Source organism: Furipterus horrens, unplaced genomic scaffold, assembly GCF_987537825.1.
Source record: "Furipterus horrens unplaced genomic scaffold, mFurHor1.1.pri manual_scaffold_4, whole genome shotgun sequence".
Lineage (NCBI taxonomy): Eukaryota > Metazoa > Chordata > Mammalia > Chiroptera > Furipteridae > Furipterus > Furipterus horrens.
In genome coordinates, this window is record NW_028327174.1 from 175,238,019 (window position 1) to 175,251,486 (window position 13,468).

The following is a 13,468-nucleotide window of genomic DNA, read 5'->3' on the forward strand; positions in this document are numbered from 1 at the left end:
CACTCCTTTGGGGCAAAGGCAGCTGTGGAGGTGAGCACCAGCTGCCGAGGACAGGGCTCTGACAGGCACAACGGCTTTTATAGGCAATGGGGAGCTGGAACCCCGGGGCCAACCGCGGCGAGGCTGGGAACGAGACAAGGGAGCTCTCCCGGGGGAGGAAGGCACACAGCTCCAAGACAGCAGCGCAAGAACTACCACCCATGGCCCTGGGCTGACCCAGGCTGGGTCTGAACCTCTGCCTTGCCACTGTGAACTGTGCCTCGGCTTCCCCGTGTGTGTGATGGAGCTTCGCCACCCACCCGTAAGGGCTGTTCTGAGGTCTGGGATGGACAGTGCTGAGGCTTGGGGTTCTGACCGCCCCCCGCCCCCGCCCCCTCCCCTGCGGTTCTGCGGGAGCCTTCATACAAGTTGCTGCCCATCTGGTCTGTCTTGATGGCCTTGCTGCCCAGGCTGAGCACTGAGCGTACTTCTCCGTCTGTCTGGTCTGTTGTTTACAGTCACGTTGGCAGCCCAGAAGCCACGGATGGCCAGGCAGCCTCCTGGCTGGAGCGGGAGCCCTGGGGTCTGGCCCCAGCTCTGTTGCTGGGTGACGACGGGCTGGGAGTTTACTTCCCAGCGATCAGGTTCCCCCAACGTCAAGCAGTATTGTACCACACGCCTGAGAGCACAGTGTTACACAAGGGGGTCCATATGGAAACAAAACAGAAGTGATGAGGAAAGAAGTCTATGGTATTTATTAAGGGCCTACTGTGTGTATTGCTCTGTAGTCAACATTTCTGAGGGAGACAGGACACTACGCAGAGGCTTTTGAGACCATCTGGTTCCCCATCCTCGTTTTACAGATGATGTGGAGGTCTGCTCCCATTTCCCAGTGAGCCAGGGGCCAGAAATGCCCCCTGACCCCCGAGCCATCAGTTGACGGGAATCCCAGGCACTGCCAGTATGCTTCGTGTGCTCCAGGCGGCTCTGATGTGAGTGGGTGTGCAGGGAGGGGGAAGGAAGCAGCAAGCCCCCCATTACCATCCTTATCCTTCAAGTACAGTGGGTACCCTTATGATCCTCCCTGCCTGGCAGGGGCCTCCCCGCTAACTGACCCAGGGCACTCATTAGCCCAGCAACGAAGGGGACCCACCCACAACACACCTGATCCAACTTAATATCCAAACAAAAAAAGAAAGAAAAAGTAAACAAGGGAAACCCAGAGGGGCCTTTCAAAACTGCAAGTTACAACAGCTCTGCCGGCTCAGTGGCCCTACCTCTGACCTGAGGACACTGACCTCCTGAGTCCACCTTTCTCTCCCACCTTCTCCCAAGTCCCAAAGGACAGGGTCTTATTGACATGCGGGTGTCATTGGGTAAAGACAACACTCACCTCCTCACCAAGACCAAAAAGGGCACAGGTCCAAGAACATTAAGAAGCAAAAGCCCACTGGCTTTGGCCACATTCAGAAGGTTTGCAAATGCAATTGTGAAAGGTCACTGTCAACCCTTCGTAATCTAGGTTCTGGAGGGCGAATCCTCTTGTGTTGGGCATTCATTCTGGCAGCTTCTTGACAACCTCTGTCCACAGGGTGGAGAATTCTCTCAAAATTAAATCTCCAGCTCTTTGCCCCCTAATGAAATTGATTTCTGCCTTGATACACAACAAAGCTTCCATTTTATTATTTGACCAGGGTTTGACCACATTAATTATAGGGTTTTTTCCCCCCAACATGGCTGCAAGTAATTGAGTTCCAAAAAGTTACTACAGGAACTGATTGCTTTTTAAACACGCAACTCCCACAAAAGTCCAATTAGTCAACCCTAGATTCTTCAGGGAAGATTTTTCTTTGGTTAAGATTGGAACAATTCAGGACAGGAGAAGTCTTTTTCTAGCCTGAAAACCAGAACTCAAATGTCGCCCTGGTGGTTTTAGCTTCATTTGTGTCAGAATTCAGATACTGCTCTGAGTTTTTAATCATTATTACTGGCATAATTTTACCTGCCTCAGGACACACACTGCAGAAGCCTGTTCAAATCAATGTCTAACCCCAGGTCCTAGGGACTGCAATGAGCCCACCTGGCACAGTGAAAACGTGTTTCTCCCTGAGAGGCTCTGCTCAGCCTGGGTAGGGCCTACACCTTTAGTGTCAGCTGGAAATCATGGGCACACAGCCTGCCCTTTGGCAAGTTGAGGGGTGGGAGGAAGTTGTGGAAAGAAGGGAGGGCTGGAACTGCAGAGGGCAGGCATGACCACAGGTAAGCCCCCTGCCTCTCTGAGCCCTTTCCCTTGATGACAAAGTGTGGATGTTGTGAGAAGCTGGGGAGAGCTGATTGGGACGTGAGTCCACAACTCTGTCCACAGTATTGTTGGGTCACCTGGGCCAGTGGGGGGTGGGTGGGTGGGGCTTATATGGTGGGGACAATGAAAAAGAAGTTGGGGCCACAGGGAGAGGGGACACTGCAGAGGCCTCTCTTCTAGTCCCAAACCTAATCATCTTACCTTGCTATTACTTCCCCAATTATCATCCCCCAAGACCCTGCTCAAATGCTACCTCCTCCAGGAAGCCTTCCAAGACATCTCTGGTCAGACTTACGTGCTTCTTCCCTCACTTAATTCACTGCCACTCCTCTCTCCATAACAGCACTCACCTACCTGCATTCCCCCTTACTCAGACTATGAGTCTGATGTGTCTTCATCTCTCCACTCAGTTGAGGGCCTAGTGCATGATAGAAATACAGTAGTGATAGCCACACTGCTGACTTGTTTGCAACCATGCCCTGAAAGTCTGGGCTAAGGATGTGGCAGGCTGGTCTCCAAGCCTCCTGGAGCTGTGAACAGCATGTGGGTTTTCAAAGGCAAAATAGCAAAAAAAAAAAAAAAAGAAAAAAAAAAGTTCTAATTAAAGCATTTCTAATAAGCAGGCTTTGCCAAACCCAATTGTTTCTGATATTCCTCTTGGGCAAAGTAGTAGAAAAGAAAAGAAAAGAAAAGAAAAAGAAGGAAGGAAGGAAGGAAGGGGAAGGAAGAAAGGAAGGGGAAGGAAGGAAGGAAGGAAGGAAGGAAGGAAAGAAAAAAAGGAAGAAAGAAAGCTCTAAAAGTGGCAGGAAGCGCCCATGGCTGGAGGGAGGCTGGTGGTGGCTCAATGGGCAGGTACGAGGCACTGAGAGCCAGCAGTGAAGTGGTCTCTGCCTGGCCAAGTTGAAGAGTGTGCTCCTGTTTGTCTGTCTGTCTGTCTGTCTGTCTCACACACACACACACACGCACACACACACACAAAGAGTAAAACTTTTTTATATTTTATAGCTTTAGCATTTGAACTGTGGGAACAAAGGCAAGAGCTATAAAATCAGATGGCCAATTTTCTAAATCTGCCTCGAATATCAAGAATGTTTATGGATAAAACGGGGCGAGGGAATATGTTGCTATCGGGCCCAAAATGTTAATAACCCTGGGATGAGAGTCAAGACATCTGGGCTCTGCCAGCAGCTCACTGTGGAACCCTGGAAGGTCCTTTTCTCTTCCTGTTGCTCCATCTGAAAGCCAGGGTCTTGACCCTGATAGTTCAAGACCTACTTCTGGCTGCAATGGCCCAAAGGGGAACAGCGACCCTGTATCTTGAGATTTTACTGGATGAAGCTGTTGCTTGGAGCCCCATCAAATGCCTAGAGGTGGGGGCCAATTCCATTTCCTCTGGGGGCCTTTGAGTTATTTACCTAGCTCTAAGTGAGATAAGACCACAGATTCTTCCCCGGGTAAGCGCAAAGGCTCAGCAAATAACCCCACCCACATTCCTAGAGCCTCTCAGAGTTGACAAAGAGCTTTCACTCCCACCGTGTCCCCAAGCCTTGGGGCTCAGAGGCTCAGAGAGGGAAGCTACTTGCTGGGTGACCCTCAAGGATGGTGGAAGCAGTGGGACCCAGGCTCTGGTCCTGACACTGTGGCCTGTCCCTGCAGCCCCTGCTTTGGCCCTTCCCAAGTCATTCCCAGATGGCTTTTGCAAAAATATTATTAAATAAGTCATATTAACAAGATGTTAGAAATGTGATTGGAAAGAAACATTTTTCTCATTTGGAGAGACCACCCAGTGCCTCAGAAAGGAAGCCGTCCCAGGGCACGAGGTTTCCTGGCGACCGGCGGGCAGCTGGAATGCAGGGCAGTTGGAATGCCTCCCCTGGCGGGAGCCACACAGGCAGATTTATGGGGGCTGATATGAGATAATTAAAAACCAGCTGGAAATGTAATTGGGGTGGCTCGGCCACTGGAGGGGACCAGGGAACTCTCAAGGGAGCAAAAGTCAACACTGAATGCCTGGTTGGGGGCGGGGGGCACCTCGCAAATTGGAAACGGAGACCCTACCCCACCGATAGGCACACTTGGCCCCACCAGGCTGGCAGGTGCCCTGGGGCGTGGGCTGGCAACGAGTGTGTGAGCACTTCTAATCTCTGGGTTTGGGGCGGCTGAGTTAGGAGAGCACATTTTCCCAGGTCTTTTCAGAACTCAACATTCCCGGTCCCCATTGCAGTTGGAGATGCCAGCTCTCCTCTGGCTGTTCAGAAGTCTGGACTGGGCCCTTGACTCCTTGCTTGCTCACCCTTGCCAGTTCTACCATAACGCACTCTCCTTTCTGCTCCCACTGCCTTGGGCCTTCACGGAACGCAACACCCTCAGCAGCAGCCAGTCCTGTGCTCCCGACCCGCCTTCCAGACACATCTGTGGTCAGACGGGGCTTCTGGAAACCTCTACCTGGCCAGCTACCAAGGCCATCACTGTCCGTTTGGAGCTGCTTCAGCCTCTCTCTCTGCCACCAGATCGCGAGATGCTCCCAGTGACCTGAACCGAAGGAAGAAAGCAACTCCCAACTCTGTCCCTTCAGAGCCAGACAGAAAAAGCCCTAATGTTTTCAGGCTCCAACAAGCTGAGGGAAGGGCTTTAGGGTCCCTGGCTTCTACATGTCATCACTGCCCTGGGAAAGGTGCCTGAGAAATGCTGGCGATGGGCTGTGGCCCAGGTCCCGCTCAGGACTTCTGGCTTCAGTCCTAGGGCGGCACTATCCACGTGTCTGCTTGGGGCCTGACTGGGCTTCTCAGGTGCAGTGGAGAGGAAGGGTGGGGGTAGTTTCTGCTCAGAGGGGCTCCAGAGGACAGAAAGAAGGCTCTGGGCTACGTTAAAATCCCAGCTTGTCACTCACTCGCTGTGACAGCAGGAGCCTCAGACTGTATAACTATACAAATAAAGGTATAATTCCCACCCCTCTCACCACATCCTACTACAGCAGGAAAGCTTGCTATTTATAAGTACCAGTAACCATGCCAGGCGCCCTGACATGAATCATCACACTAAAGCATTTCAGCAATGGCACAGAGGCCCCCACAGCTCTGAGAAACGCACTACCATGAGGCCCAACAGCCAGTCGGAGGTGGAGCCAGGATTTGAACCCAGGTCTCTTTCCACACTCACCCCACCCCCCACCCCAGAATTCCCAAAGCACAATGCACGGAGTCCAGGGGAGGCACCACGTTAATGGTGAAGGCAGAGTCCTTGAAAATGTTTTACCACCAGCAGGGGATAGGGGATATTTTCTCAGCATTCTGAATAGGGAAACCTCATCTATTATTCCTTATGGTGTCTCTCTATGGCACTTCCCTTCATCCTGCCAGGCAGGATCTTGCACATTCTCAGGTTCCTTGTTTCTGTTGAGTCCCCTGCAAAGAGCGTTTGAGGAGCCTCTGGTTTGCCTATAGCAGCAGCTCCTAATTTCAGCATTTCCTTTAAACCACTCAGAAGGAGAAAACACACCACACACTAATTGAATGGAAAGTTCATTTTTCCTTCATCAGCCCTGAGGATGTGAAATCTTCCACGTAATGACAACAAAGATGTGGGCCCCCACCAAATGCTGCCAGAAAACAGGGGCCTGACTGGAAAGCCAGGGGACGGGGTGGTAAGCTTCTTGCCCTTTTTGGGCCTTAGTTTGTCCACCTGTACTGGGCACTGGGTTGGGTGATCTAAAAGATCTCTTCCTGTTCTCTATTTCCCAGTATTTCTACTCAGTGTACCAGGGCTTCTAACCTGGCTTTCCAAAAAACAAACACACACAACAACAAAACACACTTCCCCACGAGTGAAGGAGATCAGATCAAGTTCTGTTGAGAATGTGCATTTAACTCATGCCTAAAGGCATGGGGTGGGGTGGGGGGGTGGGGGAGCTAGAGGGGCAGCAGGACAGTGAGAAGGACAAAATATAATGCCTGTTGAGGTGGTCATCCTCTCCAGCTACTCATGAGGAACTGGGAGATCAGAGAGGTTAAGTGACTTACCCAAGGTCACACAGCCAGGAAGTGGGCAGCCTGGATTTGACTCTAGCTCTGTGTGACTCAAAGTCCCAGTTATAGTGATGCAGGATGTTCTCGAGTTGTAGCCTGCATACTCTAAAATCCCACCCCGACTCAGGGGAGTGGCTGTGGGTAGAGAGAGACTTCTAGGTCAGACCTAGATAATCTGCAAGGCTCTGGACCACAAAGAGCTCTTTACTCAACCTGTGGCTCTCCAAAGTCTCTAACAAAGACAGTGATCTACCACTCACTTACTGAGCACTTACTGCATGCCAGGCACATGCTAAGCACCTTGTGTATACCGTCTCACTGGTACATCTGTAAAACCCACTTATAGATGAGAAACTGAGGCTCAGAGATGTTTAGTCCCTTTGCCCAAGACCACCCTGCTAGTAAGTGGCACAGCTAGGGTTCAAGAGCCCGAGCCAGACTAATTCGGGCCTGTGTCTTCTGCGGCACGGAGCTGCCTTTCTCCTGGGGGAAGAGAAGGATGCTGGTGGTAGGATGTACTGGAAGCTGGAGGTTGGGGAGTAGGATGCTCTCTCTCCTCCTGGGCTGCTGTCTCCTCAGTGTGGGCAGCTCCAAACCCTGCTTGCCCCACACTGCCTCAGGACCCTTCTTCTCTAGGTTCCATGTCAGAGCCCCTCTTCTCCCCACCACGCAGGGCTGACCACTCCCACCCTGAAGTCTCCCGCCACCTCCTGCTATTACTGGCTGCTGCCTGTAGTCAAAGTCAACTACCCCCATTCCATTCTGCCTGAGCCATCCTCTCTTTATTTCCTTGGCATCCCCCCTCCTCCAGCCCTCACACCCGCCTGGCAGCCCAGACAGGCAGAGTCAGAGGATCAGGGGCCTGTGGTCAGGAACCCGGGGCCCCTCTCTTCAGAGCCAGGCAGTGCCCGGCTGCACACACCTGTCTTACTGGAAGCCATGGTCTCAGGGGTAGGGCTGAGGAAAAGGGCGACTGGTGATGAAAAAGTCCAGCAATTTGGGGGCTGGAGACTGTCCTGTGCAGGGACCCTCTCAACTGCTGGGGAGTCCTGCTTGGTCTGAGTGGCCACCCTGGGGGCTCACCTACAGGAGTGGGCAGCCAGCGTGAAGCGAAGTGTTTAGAGCCTCAGATGTTGACCCAGCAAGGGGTGCTCAGCTGGTAGAAGGAAGTGCAGCCTATGCTCCCTGCTGAGGGAGGAAGGGCGAGCAGCCTTTCCTCCCCTGCCCACCTCCCCACTCTGTAAACCTTTATTATTTCTTGCTCCTGGCTGTCAGCAGCAACAAACTAAGATTAATCACTCACCCGCCTGTCCAGACCCAGACATGCCTACTGTTGAAAACTCTCTTCTTTACTATATAAATCAGTGAGGGGAGAGAAAGAATAACAGCTCTAGGAGAAATGCGCCCCCAGCACGCAGCCCATAGGCTCCTTCAGCTGCACCCACCACCCTCCACTGAACCGCAGGAAGCATCACTGGTCGCCCTACCCAGGACCGGGGCTTCCAGGAAGGCAGGTGGGGGCAGCCGGGGCACTGCCTAGCAGCCAGCACAAACCTACAGCCCCAAGCAAGAACCAGCCGGGTGTAATTAATCAAGTCAGGTCAGTTGTCCCCCCTCTCCCCCACTGCTTGGAGAAGAAGATGGGGCCTTCTCACCATCCTTGGGACCTAGGGGAAAGGAGGCACTTTGCCCTAATTGCGGAGCCCTTAACCTGGAAGCAAATTTACTGACCAAACCCCAGACTGTCCTATGGATGTAGGGAGGAGACACTCGCAGGTGCAGAGACAGCCCCACCGCACCCTAGAGCTCTTGGCCTTGCCTGGTGCTCTGTCTACTCTGTGGCCTCCGTGGCAATTTCTAAAGGCTCTGGGAAAGCTCGGAGAAGCAGAGACCAGCACCTACTGAGTACCTGCTGTGGTTGCGGGCGGGGCACACCTGCCGAGCTTCATTACGGTCATCCATCCCTCGGGTTCTGTGGGGGACTGCTTCCAGGACTCCCCTTGGGTACCAAAATCTGAGGATGCCCCATTCCCTTTTATACAATGGCGTAGTATTTGCATATAACCTACCCACATCCTCCCAGATACTTTAAATCATCTCTAGATTGCTTATAATACCTAATGCAATATAAATGCTGTTATACTGTATTGTTTAGGAACTAATGACTCAAAAAGAAAGTCTACATGTTCCGTACAGACACCAACTTGGGCCTGACTATACAGTATAAAGTTAGCACTAATGTAACGTTTTCCCTCCAATATATTCTATCTGTGGTGGGTTGAATCCATGGACGTGAAACCTGGAATTTGGAGGGCTGACTAGACCTCTTACAATAGCTTTAGGAGAGTGGCCCACATAGTTTTCCAGGGGATGGTCAGCGGGGTAGTCACGTGCCTAACATCACACAGCAGGTAAAAGATGGAGCCAGGATTTGAACCCAGAGATCTCGGACTGCAGAGCCCATGTTTTCCCTCTGTATCTCGAAAAGGGCTGCCCTGGATCTCCCCCAGGAATGCCTGCCCACATGCTGCCCACCTCCCAGCCTCGTGGCATATTTGTGGGCATGTGAGGGGCAGAAGCGGTGTCCCTTCCTCGACAGTCCTCATGGTGCACCCTGAGTCACTGATGATTCTAGAATACAGCTCTGAGGACATGGCTGCACCCTGCTCAAAACCTTCAGGATGCCGTGTCCTACAGGCAATAGCCCCAATTCCTCAGCCTGGAAACCAGGACTGCACCTATCCTGGGCTCCCAGCAAAATGTCGTGTGTCCTTGCACAAGCTGTGCACTTCCCTGCCTCTGCGCCATCCCTCCACCTGGGCTGCCCTCCCCGCCCCAGCCCCAGGTCTAAGCCTGGCTCATCCACCACAGACGTCCTCTTCCGGTCCTTCCCTTGGTCATGGTTCTGAGCACTTACTACCTTGGGTAGCCCTAAACATGTTGCTCCTTGACCTTCAATGAAGCTATGTCCTGATAAATCCATTGTAAGTGGAAAGTTTATTAAGCTGAAAATGCATCTCATACTTCACTGTAGAGTATCAGTGTTGACTCTCGTGACCATGGCCGAGTGCCTGACGAGGAGCTGCCGCTCTCTGGCCTCACGGGAGAGTATTGTACTGCCTATCACTTGCCTGAGAAAAGGTCAGAACTCAAAATTTGCTGTACGGTTTCTACTGAACGTGTATTGCTTTCACACGATGGTAAAATCCAAAAACCATTAGGCCAACCCTTCCTAAGTCAGGAACCGTCTGTATGAGTTACAGGTGTAAATATCTACCTCACCTGGGCTATGAACTCCTAGAGGGCTGGAGCCCGGTAAATGACCGACACTGACTGGGGCAGAGCTTACAGGTGCTGCGGAAAGTTCCTGAATGATCAAGCCCAGGCCCTGATGGAAACAGGCCAGATCACAGAAGTGTCTCTTAAGGTTAGAATTTCAGACACATCTGCAAGGATGCTGTGCAGTTTGTCTTTGGGGATTGGAAAGCTGATGGCCCTTTGGTTGAGGAGTCCTTGGGGCCCTCTCCCCCACCGAGCCTGGGACTCTCACTGCCTGGAGAGCCGAGGCCAGGCCCTTGTGAAGGGAGGAGTGGCATCCTGCAGAGGCCTAAGAAGTGCCAGGCACAGGCCCAATGCAGGCAGAGGCCACCCAGCATGGAGGGAGGGGGGCCCTGGCACTCACCCTCTGCTCCCGGCCCCTCAGCTGCAAGCTCTCCAGCTTTGAAGTCCTGTTTCCCTCATCTTGTCCAGATTCCTTTGCTAAAACTCATGGAACTAGAACTTGCAAAGAGTCATTCATAGTCCAAAATGCCCGAAGAACTCTTTTAATGAGATTTTTCAAGACTTTTCATCTCTTTCCCCCACTGCCTGCTGTTCCAGACAGGAAACTGTATCGGAGTGTGATGCTTTCGTGCCAATTTCTAAAGTCTCAATCCTTCGCTTCCAGAGGCTGAAGTGAGTGTATGCAGGGGGTCAGTGGTTAATGCCAGGGCCAGCGTGTCTGCTGGTAGCTGGGAGGGAGCCTAAGGGCCCGCCGCTCTGTCAAGCCAGGCTGTGCATGGGAAGGAGGTAGTGTTCTGCAAGGGGAGGGGTAAATGCAGTGCTCCAAAACAAGTAGGCAGGATCCTGGTAAGACTGCCTGACAGGTGGGGGAGGTCTGCCAGGGAGAGGACTGAGAGGCGATGGGTGGGGATGCAGGTGCCATCTTGGATGGTCATGGGTGCAGGAGCTTTGGGTGGAGGAGGGCAGATGGGGGCAGCTTGGGCCGGTACAGGGATCTGTCCAGTCCCCACAGTGGGAAGTAGTTGCCATCTCTAATTGAGTGTGGTCAACTGCCAGCTGAGAGATTTAGGTCAATCATGAATCTTTAATGGGCCTCAGTCTCCCCACCCAGGAATAAAAGGAATGGACTATGTGCGTATCCTGGGTTACTTCCAGGTTTGACATCCGATGACCTTCCGACCTGGCATAAGGAATGCTTAGAAAGGGGTGGGAGGGCGCTGGTGGGAGCCCGCTGCCTGCACTGCAGCCTTGGCAAGGTTGCTCTGCTGCCTCGACCCTACGATGGGCTTTGCCTGGGCTCTGCCCTCTTACCTGGGATCCCACCAGCTGTCCCTCCCTGGGGAACACATGTTATCTCTTTAAGGCTCAAGCGCAACTCCTCCTGTAGCTTTTCCTGACCCTCCATGGCAGGGTCTGCTATCCCTGAGCAAGGCCCTCCGCACAGGCCTATGTACAGCACGGTCTAGGGTAAACGGGCCAGACCGTGAGCTCTGCCGCATGGGCTGCTGTTCTCACCCAGTTCTCACTCTGCTGCGCTGCCCAGTGCCTCTTACGGAAGGTTCTCATAACTGTCTGCTGAGAGAAGGATGGAGAGGGTGGAGGGTTCTGCCCTCTGAGGCCGGATTCCCCCGAGTCCTCCACCCTAGAACACGCTCACAGAGGGACCTCAGGTTTACAAGAAAGCATAGCTGGAATTCCAATGTCAATTTGCACCACGCTCCTGACAACACCATGCATGGGGATGCCACTCCCCTCTCTGTGCTGGCCAGGCAGGCCTTGGGACTCTGAGACCTCACGCCTCCCAAGGTGCCTGGCAAAGTTGGCACTTGCCCCAGGCAGATGGGATGTTCAGTCCCAGTTCCACTGGTGGTCCAGGTGATTAATGCCAGGTGTCACTTGCTGGCTGGCAGCCAGACCGGTCATCAGGAATTGGGGCCAGTTTGGGATGCAGGCCCACCTTCCTGTAGCCAGCTGCCCTGCCCAGGCATGGAATGGCCTAGCACACCTCCCTGATTTTGCGTTTCCTCAAGGGAAAGTTGACCAGACAAGACCACGCCTCTGGCCTTTGGGATCTAATGGCTCTAGACAAACATGTGTCCATGGGCAGAGGCCAGCCGTCCAAACGGCCTGACAGCAGGGTGTTCCTATCCCAGGCCTTGGCCCTGAACTGTGCCCTGGCCAGGGAGGTGCACGGGACCCAGCCAGAGAACAAGGACAAAGGGTGGCTGGGCCCACACAAAGGGGAAGTCTGGGGAGTCAGAGATACCTTACTGTCAGCAGTGAAGACGTCCTCGGCAACTGTCAAAGTCTAAGCCTCACTCTAGGCAGACATGGATACTGAGCCCCAGAGGGAAGGAACTCGCCCAAGGACACAGAGTGAGCAGTAAGTGGCAGGACAGGACTCCTGTCCAGAAAGGTGGGCTTTGGGTCCCTTCTGTGTCTCTTAAAAATGGCCGTCATAGAAATTGCAGGGCTGACCTGGGAAAGCAGGGACAGGGTGGGAATAATATAATGTTTACACTGTACCGGCTGGGCTCCACAGGCTTTCTGTCTGTAAGACCATTACCACCAGTCTCCACCCCATGCATAGATGGGACACTGAGGCTCAGAAAGGTCACATGACTGCCAAGCCCACAAGGCCAGGGAGTGGGGCAGCCTGTGACCTGCTTTCTCCCTGCACTACAAGCTCGTTACTGCAAGAGCAGAGTCAAGGTGCCGTCTATCCTGCGAGAGCAGTCCTCCTCTCTGGCCCTCATGGGGGAGCAGCGAGGCCTGGCATGGGGCATGCCATCCCGTCCTCTCCGGTGCATTCCGTCAGTCTGGGGAAGACCCCTTGGGCAAGGGCCCAGACAATGGACACCAGGAGGAATGAGAGTCCCTGAGGAACTCAGAGGCTGCCTGTGTGATGGTCACTGCGCTGAGGAAGCCCAGGGTGTGGGCAGGCCGCCTGGGTTGGTGAAGAAGGGGGGTGATAAGGGAAGTACCACCTCTGATGTACTAGCTTTCTGTACCTCACCTCAAGACAGGAACACAGAGGTCTGGAAACAACACTCATGGGCTTCTAGGGTTGCTAGGTTAGCACCACAGTGAGGGAAGGAGAGGGGCTGCATGGAGCAGGGACAAGTTGAGGACCCCAGCCTTCGTCAGCATGGCCAGTGCTATGTACCGGCCCCTGCCACTCCGTGACCATCCTCGCTCTGGCTTTGGCTGCCTCCAGCCCAGCTGCTGTTTAGTATTAAATTCTCCTCAGCTGCGATCCTGACTCTAAGCTGCTGGGCCTGACGGTGGACAATGAGTGCTTTCCCAGCTGGTCAGAATCCCCTCCACATCCATCCTCCCTGGCAAGGTGGTCATCCAGCCTCTGGTGTAGCCCCAGGGATGAGATGCTCACTACTTATTAAGTCAGCTGAGGTCACTACTTCTTGGTCTGCTCTGATTGTTAGAAAACTTTCCTTCTCATTGAACTAGAATCTGCCTGCCCATAACTCCCTCATCTGGGGCCCCCTGACCATGTGTGTTCCACCTGCCCCTGTCCTTGAAAAATGTGTGGTTCCTACCATGTCTCCATATGTTGTCCATTCTCCAGGTAGACTTCCAGTGAGTGCTTCTGTTCCTGGCCAAATGGCTCTGCAGCTTGTCACTGTCCCTCACAGGGCAGAGCCCAGCACACCAGGTGGGGTTGGTCCTGAGCAGGAAGCACAGACCAATCTCTCCCTCCTCGGCTGCACTGACTTACTGTCCTCGTGGCCAGCCTGCATACGGGCCCTCCTGACAGTTGCATCCAGCAGGACTTCTCCCCACCACGTGGCCTTTAACACCAGCAAACAGAGCAGAAAGAAAGCAGAGAGCGCTTCATGTTCCTACTGGTCTGTGCTGGCTG

The 13,468-nt window shown here is 53.4% G+C and overlaps 1 protein-coding gene across 2 annotated transcripts in view; it reads right to left on the reverse strand.

Moving 5' to 3' along the window:
* The window catches only part of SHB (SH2 domain containing adaptor protein B), a 123,421-nt gene that overhangs the window by 8,905 nt on the left and 101,048 nt on the right, over positions 1-13,468 (reverse strand). The gene's annotated exons all lie outside the window — the stretch shown is intronic.